This window comes from Bubalus bubalis, chromosome 5 (assembly GCF_019923935.1).
Source record: "Bubalus bubalis isolate 160015118507 breed Murrah chromosome 5, NDDB_SH_1, whole genome shotgun sequence".
NCBI lineage: Eukaryota > Metazoa > Chordata > Mammalia > Artiodactyla > Bovidae > Bubalus > Bubalus bubalis.
Window position 1 is genome coordinate 13,296,219 of NC_059161.1, and position 13,341 is coordinate 13,309,559.

The 13,341-nt window shown below is 39.0% G+C and overlaps 1 long non-coding RNA gene across 1 annotated transcript; it reads left to right on the forward strand.

Moving 5' to 3' along the window:
• Positions 1-12,397: 12,397 nt before the first annotated feature.
• Positions 12,398-13,063, forward strand: LOC123333561. The gene is made up of 2 exons (XR_006550935.1): positions 12,398-12,456; positions 12,870-13,063. It is a non-coding gene; the product is annotated as an uncharacterized LOC123333561 (long non-coding RNA).
• The last annotated feature ends 278 nt before the right edge of the window (positions 13,064-13,341 follow it).

A 13,341-nucleotide genomic window follows, 5' to 3' on the forward strand; every position in this document is an offset into this window, starting at 1 on the left:
GTTACAACTTGCATAACTTGGAAGCAGGTATATTATGCAAAAGTCTACATTTACATGAAAATTTGTCTCCCTTTTCCTGCAGGCAGCAAGTTGCAATGCCCTGCCCTTCTAGCCCTTCATAGTATTTGAGAGGGCAGGGCAATGGCAGAAAGCATACCCATACATTATTACCATGGCGGAAGAACTGGCTGGTCTTAAGGCTCCCCAAGGGAAATTATGTGTCTTCTACTAGAAGGCAGGGAGGGAACCCTACACCTCTTACTCTAAGAAATTCTTTTGAAGAACTGGATGATGCTGTAACCTGCCATGTAGGATGAGACCATGCCTAGAAACAGTGAAAGCCAAACAAACCTGTAAACAAAAATTTTTAATGGCAAATCATGACACTAATTAACATCAAAAGTGAATGACTATGCAGATGCTAACTACAAATCTAAGAAATCTATCCGTATGTATTCTCAATGTGATAAATGTAGCATTTTAGAATTTAGACCTAGGAAGAGCATTCCCCCAACTCCCCGAGAAACTAGGAGACACGGTTTTCTCCAGTGATGTGAACCATGTAACAGATTTTCCAACCATGATGTCATATCTCATGAGCATACCTGGGAGTGTTTATAGGTTTGCCCAGATATTGATCCTCTCAGCCTCACATTTGTTGGATCCCAGAGTTAATAGAGCAGGCGCCTCTGTTTTCCATCACATCCCATAAAATAATTACAATGTTCTGTTTGTACTATTATATAACAGGTAAGAAGCCCTGATGTAACTGACCACATTTTCCACGGTTTTTTCCTTGTAAGTCAGGAAGCTCTGAGACAAGTATGAAGCTTGACTACTAAATTATCATAGAGTTAGGATATTTTTGTTTTCTTTCTCCCTTTGTTCTGATTTTCTGTTTTACTAATGCTATTTTGCATGTCTTTTGTGCAAATAAAATCCTTATGGGAAAAAAAAAAGAAGATAAATCTTCTGTTAGTGACACTAGAGGAGTTGAAATACAAATACAACTATATAAACATTGCCCTGGCTGCTTTACAAATAAAAGTGAGGATCACCCTAAGAAGAAAAGTGACCTTTGATGAAAATCCTACACTAGACTGCAGCTAAGCACATGTTTTTATGTTTATTCTCAGCTGTTTCTTCCACATGTCACTCATTATGTTGTTTAGAAATACATATTTAATGACTCTCAATATCCGATCAATATGTGCAGTGCATTATTGAAAAACACAGTTAACATGTGATGTTATACAGTGGTAGAGAGGATGGAGTGGGTGGGAGCTTCTAAGATGGAAAAGATAAAATCCATAACTGAAAGATTCTTCAAATAATTCCTTCAATTCTATTCTACCATATTCTACCTTCAAAGGATCTTTCTTTTTACCACAATTTATTACAGATAGCATTACTGACCAAAGTCTTGATATCAAAGAAATGATTGTTAGAAATGGTTCTACCAAGGTGTAGAGACTAAAATATTCCATGAGTCCATTTCACCTATTGTTAGTTCACAGTAACACTGCTGCTGCTACTGCTAAGTCGCTTCAGTCGTGTCCGACTCTGTGCGACCCCATAGACGGCAGCCCAGTAGGCGCCTCTGTCCCTGGGATTCTCCAGGCAAGAATACTGGAGTGGGTTGCCATTTCTCTCTCCAATGCATGAAAGTGAAAAGTGAAAGTGAAGTTGCTCAGTCGTGCCTGACTGGGACACTGTAAATTTTCCTAACTGCTATGAAGAAGAATCGAATAAATTTAAACTAGAAACATGACCAGCAGTGTAATACATTGTTTATAGTAATTAAACCTCTAATCAAGAGAGGCTCAACTATTGGTTTTGAATACATAAATGAACCCTATGTAGTTCATTTAAAAAGGAATAATTCACTAATATTTTTCAATATAAGCTAATGTGTAATTCCAAAGATCAACTCAGTAAATCTGGATGATTTAATTCAAAGAAAAAAATGTCTATAAGAGTGCACAGACTACATATTCCTAAGAAAATAGTCCAGAAATACATAGCTTTCTGCCAAATTTCTGTTAAGTCCAGAAGAGCAAAGAGCATGAGGTCTGTACTCATTAATGAATGCTTAGAGTTCAGTTATTCAATGCTGTGTATTAAAAGAAAACTCATAGAAGTGCTACAGGCAAAGTTAAAATTCAACAACTTTTCATTTTAATTAGGCCATAAATCTAAATAAAAGAATACTGAGTCTCCAAATAAAGGTAGGTGCCTAAGTCAATATTTTAACAAATATATCACTTTTGTAATATTTATTTTTTGAATTAATGTATTTATTTGGCTGTGCCGGGTCTCAGTTGGGAGATCAATCTCCGTTGTGGCATGCAGGATCTTTAGTTGCAGAAAGCAAGCCCTTAATTGAGGTTTGTGGGATCTATTCCCTGAGCAGGGATCAAACCTGGGCCCCCTGAATTGGGAATGCAGAGTCTTAGCCACTAGGACACCAGGGAAGTCCCAATAAATATATATCTTAACCAAAAAGATTCATAAAATTTAATTTGCACTAAGCTCCTTTTCAACTTTTTTTCCTTTTCAAATTTTGCTTATACTAGTGGTGAGAACATAAATCTAGAAATAAGATTTGTAGTCATCACTTTCCTTCCAAATTCCCAAATTAACATTATAACAAACACTAGTGTTGTTTTGGACTTCAGGAAAAGTATATAAGTTTTCTAGCCTTTGGTTTTCTAACATGTGTAATGAAAATGATTAATAGTACCTACTTCATACACCCTCCCCTGGTGGCTCAGACTATAAAGTGTCTGCCTGCAATGCGGAGGGCCCCGAGTTTGATCCCTGGGTGGGGAAGATCTCCTGGAGAAGGAAATAGCAACCCACTCCTACTCTTGCCTAGAAAGTCCCATGGATGAAGGAACCTGGTAGGCTACAGTCCATGGGGTAGCAAAGAGTTGGACACAACTGAGAGATTTCACTTTCACCTACTTCATAGGGTTGTTTTCAAAATTTAGTAAAATTTCACATATGAGGCAATGGCCAAAGGGTGTGGCACAGATTAAATGTCTAGTAAGTGTCAGCTGTTCATGTCACTATTGTGATTATTATTATGATAATGATCTTTAAAGTCATTATTCTGTCACTATCTTTTCCTGATAGCCTTACATGTAAAACCATCTCATCTTTCCATTTCTTTCAATATTTTCTTAATTTTTCCGCAATTTCAGCCATGAAAACTCTGAGTAATGTCCAAATGATAATGATAATGACAACGACAATAACCCGGATAATGAAGATAATAAAGATGAAGTCCCAAAAAGCTTGTTATGGGACTTTCCTGGTGGTAGTGGTTAAGAATCCAACTGCCAATGCAGGGAACACGGGTTCAATTCCTGGTCCAGGAAGATCCCGCATGCCACGGAGCAGCTATGCCCATGCTCTAGAGCCCACTCAACTACTAAAGCCTGCATTCCTAAAGCCCGTGCTCTGCAATAAGAGAAGCCATTGCAATGATAAGTCTATGGACCACAACGAAGACCCAATGCAGCCATAAATAAATAAATAAATATTAAAAAAAAAGTTTGTTTTGATAGATCATGAAATTTCGGCAAATGTTCATATGATATTTTTGCCAACAAACCCCAAAATTCTTTCACACAGTCTTTGCCCAGGTATTCCTTCCCACATGATTTCCACAAAGAAGAAACATGCACAGGATCCAAGGAAAATGGCAAAAAAGCTACCATTTTATTATTAAGTGGGCCTGTACTTAAATGTCAATGCAGAGATCTCTGGTTAGCCAGATTCATAAAGTGACCTGGTGAAAAGGATTACTGTAAGTGCCTTTCTCACCAGTTTAAGTACAAAACTGGGTCCACACCTCAGGGTCTTTCTGTCTTCAGGTTGATCACTCAGAACAGAAGACTAAAGAAATGGGAATGTTTGTAGATGCTAAGAAGGGCAAGGAAGGAGAGTAGGATGGCTAGGATTACCTTAGGAGAAGATCCTTTGAAAGTTTCTATGGCTCCTGCTTCATGGGGCAGAAAGAAGAAGAGAGATTCACAATTAGGCACAGGAGCTTTCAATACACTATAACCCATCCACAGGTAGATGCGGTCCAACATCTAAGACTTGGCTCCAATCGGATTAATGTTCCCTTGGAAGGTTAGCATTTCTTCGGAAGAAAGCATAAGAGATCCTCCTCATCTCTGTTTCCCAAATAGTGGTTCAATAACACTTTGAGTCTATAACATACCAAAAACATACCAAGAAGTGATAATTATTTTAAAATGTTTGAAAAATAATAAATAAATTTTGAATTCTTGACTTTTAAGTACTCTAGAAAACTGTTTTTAAGAACTAATGAGAAAGACCTAATGTTTCTAAAACTATGATCTTTTCCTGGACACAGAGCTCTGAATAATAGAAATGAATAAATTTTTAAAGGCCTTGTATATTGGCTTAGTTCTCAACTAATCTGTGAAATATGGTAGTTAATCATCAATTAACATTTTTATATACAAAGATGAAAGATTTTCTTGAAATTCAAAAGAAAGAACAAAAGTTGAATTTTTTGGTGAAGTCAGCATACGATACCTAAAAGTAGCTAAAAGACCATGAAGATATTAAACAATCAAGTGAAAGACTATCTTCAATGCACTTGGTCTCTTAAAATCTTCTGGCCAAACAACTACCTGAATAACACATAAGTGATTGTTAACCATATTTACAATTGGAAATTTTAATCTAAGTTTTTATTTTGAACATGCAATGTATTTCCAGAAGTCTGTAAGGCCTAACTGAAGATTTTCCTTATTTAATCACAGAGAATAAGAAAAGAAGAAGAGAAACTTACTGTCCATTTTTGATTGGTCCTTGTTAGGGTTGAATCACAACAGTTTGTGTTTCATAGACTTCTGGAAATACCAGTTACATTTCAATAGTTCATTTTAAACTACTTATATATCATAAAAGGGAAATCAAATTGGCTTAGACTACCTCACTCATTCACTCATTTAAGATATGACCCTCAAGAATACAGTCTATGGGGCGGAGAGTTGTTATATAAGGAGGTAATTAGTACAATGTAAATGTGGAAAGAAGGCATTATGGGAGTAGAAAAGAGGGAACAACTCACTCTGCCTGGGGGAAGGAGAAGGAGGTGTGGGAGGGATTCAAGGAGAGATGGAAAGCTGTTTTTAAGTATGACTAAGACAACTAGGTGGACAAGGCAGGGTATGAGGTGTGGCAGAGGTGGAGGAAAGGGCCTTTTAGGTGGAGGAAAAATCTGTATACATGCATGAAGGCATGACAAGCTATGGTGTGTAGGGGGAGTTGACAATCCTTTTTGTCTAGAAATCATTGGAGAAATGAAAAAAAATGCAAGGGAAAGAATTGTGGAAGATGAAGCTAGAAAATTAATCAATAAACAGGTGGTGAAAATAAGCCATAGAAAGGAGTTTTCTGAAAGGGGAATTACTGGCAATTTACTTAAAGAGTATCTTCTAAAATAGAAAAAGAAGACTAATAAAAAGGCCATTACAGGGAATTTTCTGCTGGTCAGGTGGTTAGGACCCCCTGCTTCCATTGCAGGGGGCACAGGTTTGATCCCTGGTCCCAGGTTGGGGAATTAAGATCCTGTTATAAAAAAAACAGTGTACAGCTGAAATTTGACAATGGAAACAGAGTAAAGGAAATGTTTAGGAGATAAAAGAAAAGGTTAGAAAAACAGATTAGATGTTGAGGATAGAGGAGAAGAAATCAATATACGATGAGTTCCTCAGTTCAGTTCAGTTCAGTTCAGTCGCTCAGTCGTGTCCAACTCTTTTTGACCCCATGAATCGCAGCATGCCAGGCCTCCCTGTCCATCACCAACTCCCGGAGTTCACTCAAATTCACGTCCATCGAGTCGGTGATGCCATCCAGCCATCTCATCCTCTGTCATACCCTTTTCCTCCTGCCCCCAATCCCTCCCAGCATCAGAGTCTTTTCCAATGAGTTAACTCTTTGCATGAGGTGGCCAAAGTCCTGGAGTTTCAGCTTTAGCATCATTCCTTCCAAAGAACACCCAGGACTAATCTCCTTTAGAATGGACTGATTGGATCTCCTTGCAGTCCAAGGGACTCTCAAGAGTCTTCTCCAACACCACGGTGATTTTAATTAACTAATGGTAGAAATACAGGGGAGATCAAATTAGTGGAGAAATCCGTGAATTCAACTTGGTATACACTGAGTTTGAGATGCTTCTGGGACAATAAGATGAAGCTATTCCATTGTCAATGGAGTAAAAGAATCTGTGACCAAGAGAAAGGTTTTGGCAAGAGATAAAAATTTGTAAGTCATTGACATTCATTTGGCAGTCTAGGCTATGGTATTGGAAAAGACAGCCCAGAGAGAAAATGTAGACAGAAGAGAAGTGAATCACTCTCGTTACATAAAAAAGTGAGTCATCAGATGGGATATCAGGTCTGTCTACTGATTATGTGTGGGCAGAGCTGGACTGTCCCCCAAAGCAAGGAATGATCGCTTTAGTGTCCCTCTGGCAAGGGTGGAGAAGTTATGTTTCCAGATGTTTTCCTTTGAATTTTTCCCATCCTTTCTATCCCTTTTAATTTCATGCTTCTTCATGGTCTACTGGTCCTGGTCCCTCTCATACCTAGTCTTTCTACATAAAGCCTCTTCTTCAATCCATCCTACATACTGTTTCCAGTCAGTCTTTATAAATATAACTTCCAATCATCATGCTCTCCCCTCCCGTACACATACCTCTTAAAATAGGCCAGTAAATACATTTCACACATTTTGCCAAAAAAGGGCAGTGTTTCATAGTGGAAAGAGCCAAGCTTTGGAACTAGATCAATCCGAACTCAAATCTCAGTTCATTAGATAGAATCATGTAGCACCATATATAACCTTCATTTTTGTAGGTTAAAAATGGTTGAATATCAGCAGTTCCTATGGTTCAATTCAGGCTTCCCAGGTTGCACTAGCAGTAAAGAACTTGCCTGCCAATGCAGAAGACATAAGAGATGTGGGTTCTATCCCTGGGTTGGGAAGATCCCCTGGAGGAGGAAATGGCAACCCACTCCAGTACTCTTGCATGGAGAAGCCCACGGACCGAGGAGCCTGGCAGGCTACAGTCCGAAGGGTTGCAAAGAGTCAGACACGACTGAAGTGACTTAGCACGTACATACACACGTGGTTCAGTTTAATAGCTTTGTGAGCCAGGGCTCACTAGCAAGTTAAATTACCCTCTCAGAGCTTAATCCCCATTGTCTCCTATGTTAACAGAGCCAGTGATCTCCCAAAGACGCATTCCTAGGGTCAAATTGCTAAATTTGGGAAGCAATGAAACATGGCTTTAAACAAATCTAAGTATCAATTTCTTCTCCTTGGGAAGAAAAATTCCTTCTTTTAGGTTGAGGCAGAAATGTTAGGAGAGGAGGAGAGAATTTAGGGCCCTCCCAAAGTAATATGATGGATCCATTTGTTAAAGTCTCCCTGTTCCATGATCTGTTGCTAATCACTGTATACTTTCTTCAATCTTTTATGAGGGGCACATTATTTCTTTGAAAACATAAATGTTGCTGATTTGGCTGAGTCATATATTATTTAGACCTGAGGACCATCTTCTTTCTTCAGTACATTACAATTTTGCCTATTTCTTATATAATTTCTTAGTTTGAATTTCATAGTTGAACTCTCAGAAGTCAACTTCATTTCCAAGCTCTTGAAGATAGCTCACTATGTCCTCAGGTACAATTTACATTAGTGGTTCTTAAAAATTTTTTAAAGCAGGAGTTCTGGAGAAAAAGGGTGAGAGAGTGAGGGTAAGAGAAGAGAGAGAGATAATATCATGTAAAACACATACAAGGAATGAATGAGATTAGGAGACAAAGCCACCTGACCCACCTCTCTCTTTCTGTGGTTCCATAAACCATCTAGGGTTCCATAAAACACCATGATTCCTGTAGAGACATCTGAAGATAGTTCAGTTTATCCTTTAGATTGAATTTCTACCAGGTGCATGTATATGTGTGTGCATGTCTGCGTGTGAATGTGTGTGTGTATGTATATGTATATGTGTTCATGTGTGGTTTCCATAGAAAACCCGAATCAGGAACTGGTAAACAGAATCCACTGATGAAACAATACTTCACCCAATGGCACCTTAAAAAAATGTTATGATAATCTGGAGAGCTACCAATGATGAAAAAGCTTAACAAATGTAAAGGTTAGAAAACCAGAGTATTATTTAATTTAGAATCTGTACATAGTTAATTCATTAAACTTTCCAAAATAGTGTTCTCTCCAACTTACATTCTGACTACAGATACTATTTACTGATCAATGTTAAGTTGTGATACAATTCTTTACTGATGAAGGAAAATAAATACAGGCTTCCATAGTGGTTCTTATTATCACATAGGTTATGGGCTTCCTGGGGAACTAGATAAAAGCTATGAATGGTTCTCTGCACACACACACACACACACACACACACACAAATTGCATGGCCAAAAATACTCAAAAAATTTTTTTATAGTTTAAGGAGATGACAAGCCCTTTGAAATCCTTTATAAGTTATTAAGAAGTCCTTTCTATAGTGAGGACAGTCCACTGATTAATTGAACAATATTTCATGATAAAAGAGAAAGAAAACAGCTTCTAATTGCACCCTAAAGATATTGATGCATCAAATGCTGATTTAAAGTTTCAGCTATTATATCAATAGGATGCTGCTAGGTTATGCTGCATTAACAAACAATCCCCAATCTCAGGGGTTGAGCACAAAATAGTCATATTTCTTACTCACCTGTGCAGTCTAGGTTGGTACATGTCTTTGGTAATCAGTGTCACTCAGAAACACAGAATGATGGAGCATCACTGTCTAGGCAGTGTTTTCTGATCACTGAGATAGGAAAAGCCAGTGGTGGCATGTTTTTATGTATAGCTTTAAAAGGTAAAGAAAAGAAGAGTGAGAAATAAAGACTATTGCTATGGTCTTAGTTTCAAGAGTTGATTGAATCTGTTATTTGTTATTTCTGAACTTCTTTGAACATGATGTATTCTATTTATTTGTAATCAAAGATGCTAAGCTTTTGAAACTTGATATTCTTTATAAGGATTCTCATCAAATATTATTTATAATTATGCATGGGTTCTATTAAGTATTCTTTAAATTCTTCTTTTGGGCTATATTCCAAAATTGGAAGATTAATCTCTTAGCTTTATGGAACTGGCAACATAAAAACATTCCACCATAGTGTGGGTAGAGATGGCATGTTCACTGTCAATTTCTATGATGTAATCGAGTCGATATAAAACTTATTAATGTTGGCGTGCTTTTCTATCTCTCCAATGGTGTGAAGGCACAGGTAAATATTGAACTATCATCTCTTGCTGAAGCCATTCCTGGCCCTCCAATTCTTCCCATAGGACTCTGTATGCCTTTTTGCACTTGTTTCATTGGCCCATAATTGTCTACATGCCTTTATGCCCCATTGACTGTACGCTCACTCATTCCTTTGTTAAACAAATATTTATTTTTAATCTACTTTACATTTCTGCTCTTCGCATAGGGGCTAGTACAGATGGGAGTTCACAAATTAAAATTGATATGTGTGTGCTCAGTCATGTCTAACTCTTTGTGGCCCTATGGATTGTAGCTCTCCAGGCTCCTCTGTCCATGGGATTTTCCAGGCAAGAATATTGGAGTGGGTTGCCATGCCCTCCTCCAGGGAATCTTCCTGGCCCAGGGATCAAACCCACATTTCTTGTATCTTCTGCATTGGCAGGTGGATTCTTTACCATTAGCACTACCTGTAAAATTGAATTAATGAATAAATTGAAGAATATTGTTATTAACAGTAGTGCTATTTTTATAGTGGCAACTACTATTTATTGAAAAGAAGTCAGGATCCTTAACTAATTTATTGCATACTTTTTATACATTCTGGGTTTTGTGCTAAATGTTTTACATGTGTTATCTTGTGTGTCTGAGCATGCTCAGTCACTCAGTCATGACCCGCTCTTTGCACCCCCAGGGACTATAGCCGGCCAGGCTCCTCTATCCATGGGATTCTCCAGGCAAGCATACTGGAGTAGAGGTTGCCATTTCCTCCTCTGAGGAATCTTTCCAACCCAGAGACTGAGCCTACGTGTCCTGTGTCTCCTGCATTGGCATGAGGTTATCTTGTTCAATCCTGTAATAACTCTAAGAGATAGATATTATTATCCTTATGAGATGACTCCATTCACTGTCTCAGTCACTCTATTTTCAGTTGCATCTAGTTGGTTTTCACTTCCTTCCTGAGTTTGGGAGTTTGCTATTAGCAACTTTCCATCTCTTACATCTAGGATGCATTGTGGCCCTTGTCTAACCTCATAGGTTGAAGTTCTAACCCCCAGAACCTCAGAATGTGAGCTTACTTGGAAATAAGGTTTTTGCAGATGTAATTAGTTAGAACAGATAAAGTTATACCAGTGTAGGTAGGTCCCTTACCCGACAGATGCCTGCATAAAAGCAGGAAATTTGGACACAGACACACAAATTGGGGTAATGCCATGTGAAGACTGGGGAACTGGTGACAAAGGAACAGACTGTGCAGAGTGAAAAATCTGGGGATAACTGTGTTTGTTGTTGTTTGGCTACACCATGCAGCTTGCAGGATCTTACTTCCCTGACCAGGGATTGAACATGGGCCAGGGAAATCCCTAGGGATACTTGTTTTATACTGAAAAGCTTTCATAGAACCATCATTTGTAACAGCTTACACACAAACTATATGTTAAAGAGCCTACAGTTCAAGTGGAAGTAATGGGAAAACTCATAGCATCAGTGTGAGTCAGCTGCTTTTTGCCTCTTGTCAAAGTTGTAAGACAGTCACGAATTCAGGCTAGCTATAAGAGGTGCTTCTGATTCTAAACAGGTAGTATATTTTTAAAGAAGAAGAAGAAGAAAGAAAGAAAGAAGCTGTAGCCCAGCCTTTCTCAAGCATCTGCATTAGGTGATGAGAACTTGGTCATGATGAAACTTATCACTGGCAAGAATCAGATTCTGGATGCTACCCTCCTACTCAGGGCTTCTCTTCCAGACACCTTCAACTTGGGGATAAGTGACAGGTGTGGCTAGAGTGCCAAGGGCAGGAAATTATAAGACCACAGATTTCAATCACTGTGTGCCTAGATGATAGGCTTTGCTATGGTTACCTGGAAACACAAGAAGCATATCAAGGAAACTTTACTGCTAAAAAGAACTTACAGGCTGGCTCACAAAAGCCTGTGATATTTTTTGATCTCCATAGAAACCTCTGGATTCCCAGATCTACACCAAGAGGAAGCAGGTGTAAACGATGTTTAGCCTCCTAAGGAGAGCATAGTCCTACTCCGCACTTTAGATACAATCACAGGAAACAAAAATCTCCCAGTGCCGGGAGCCGGCATATTGCATATTGAGTGAGGATCTGTAATAGCTCAACTGGAATTCTATCACTGCCAGGAGCCAGCGTGAGGAACTCCGCCCATGACAAAGGTCATGAGGAAGGAGGCTTGGCATACGCAAAGGCGGGATCGAGCCTCAGGAGTCCCCCTGGAAATTCTCGAGCATCTACCCCCAAACCAGAGTCTGCCTACTTTCTGCTTTGTGCTTTCACCTACACCTCTGACTTTATGGGGAGGCTGTCCCCCACTACCTCTCTCTGAAAAAAGAGTTAGCTTACAGCTCCAGTTAATAATTCCTGGGTGTGACAGTGTTTCAACCTAAAAACTCCTTTGGAAATCCTCTAGCCTGCCTGAATAGGTTTTTCCGGCCACATGTGATTGTTCAGAGCCTCCCAACTGTGAGAGGCAGGAGATGTTCTAAACTGCCTAAACACAGATTCCTTTGAGTAGTTAAAAGATTGATTAGAAATTGTATTGGTGAAGGGTTTTTCACTTGTTGGGCCAATGTTTGCTGCTAAGTCTCCATAATCCTTACCTACTGTGTCCTTGGCAGTGTGTTGATTGATATAATGGGTGTATAGAAATGTAAAATGCAGCTTTGTCCAATGCTTTTTTGGAGGCTGGTGCCTGACTTTGGAATAATCACCTTTAGAGAAAAATAAGTTTCTTAAAATGTTAACAGGCCTCCGGGCCAGAAGATGATGTCAATCACCTGAACTTTTGCATATGATAAGTTTGAAAGCCTGGCTTCGATTAGAACCAGGAACTGCTGTCCTTGCATGACTCCACCCCTTCCCCCATTATCCTCTATGCATAACTTAAGGTATAAAAACTACTTTGGAAAATAAAGTGCGGGCCTTGTTCACCAAAACTTGGTCTCCCCATGTCGCTCTCTCTCCCAAATTCTGGCTGAGTCTCCATCTGGAGCGCGGAACCCACCATGCTTGCTAATTATGCCTGGGCTTCTAAGATCCGACCGGGGAGGCCTCAGTGTCTCCTCTCCTTCGGGAGAACAGAAGGACGCCTGCGGCCTACGTAAGTGGTGCAAACTTCTTGTCTTGAAGTTTTATTGGTCTCCCGCGTAAACCAAGCTACTCAGCCTCTTTTCTCCACTGAATTTTCCTACTGAGCTATCCTCATTCTATTACTCTTTGTATCCTTAATTAACGTGTAATTAAGCAGTTGTTTCCTGACCCTTGCCTATGCCGTCTCTCCTTCGAATACCCTGGATCAGCCGGGGCTGGACCCCGGCATCCCAGAAAGCAGAATCAGGGGATAAAAGATACAGTAACCCCCTACTTGATAAACTCAAAATGAATTAAAGATATGTAAGGTTTGAAACCATAAAAGTCCAAGAAAAAAACATTGGCAATACTCCCATTGACATAGATCTTAGCAATATACATATATATATATATATATTTTTTTTTTTTTTTCTTCCCCTGCAGGGGGTGGATCTATCTCCTCAGCAAGGGAAACAAAAGCAAAAATAAACAAATGGGACCTAACCAAACTTAAAAGCTTTTATACATCAAAGGAAACCATCAACAAAATGAAAAGACACCCTACTGAATAAGAGAAGACATTTGCAAATGATATGTTTAATAAAGGGATTAATAGCCAAGGTATGCAAATAACTCATGCAATTCAAAAGGAAAAACAAACAAAAACACATAATTCATTTGAAAAATTGACAGAAGACCTGAAAAGATATTTTCCCAAGAAGACACATAGATGACCAACAGACTTATGGAAAGATGCTCAGCATCACTAATCATCAGAGAAATTCAAATCAAAACCACAATGAAATAGGGACTTCCCTGGCAGTCTAGTGGTTAAGACTTCACCTTCCAATGCAGGGGGTGCAGGCTTGATCCCTGGTTGGAAGTTAAGATCCCACATGCCTCGTGGCCAAAAACC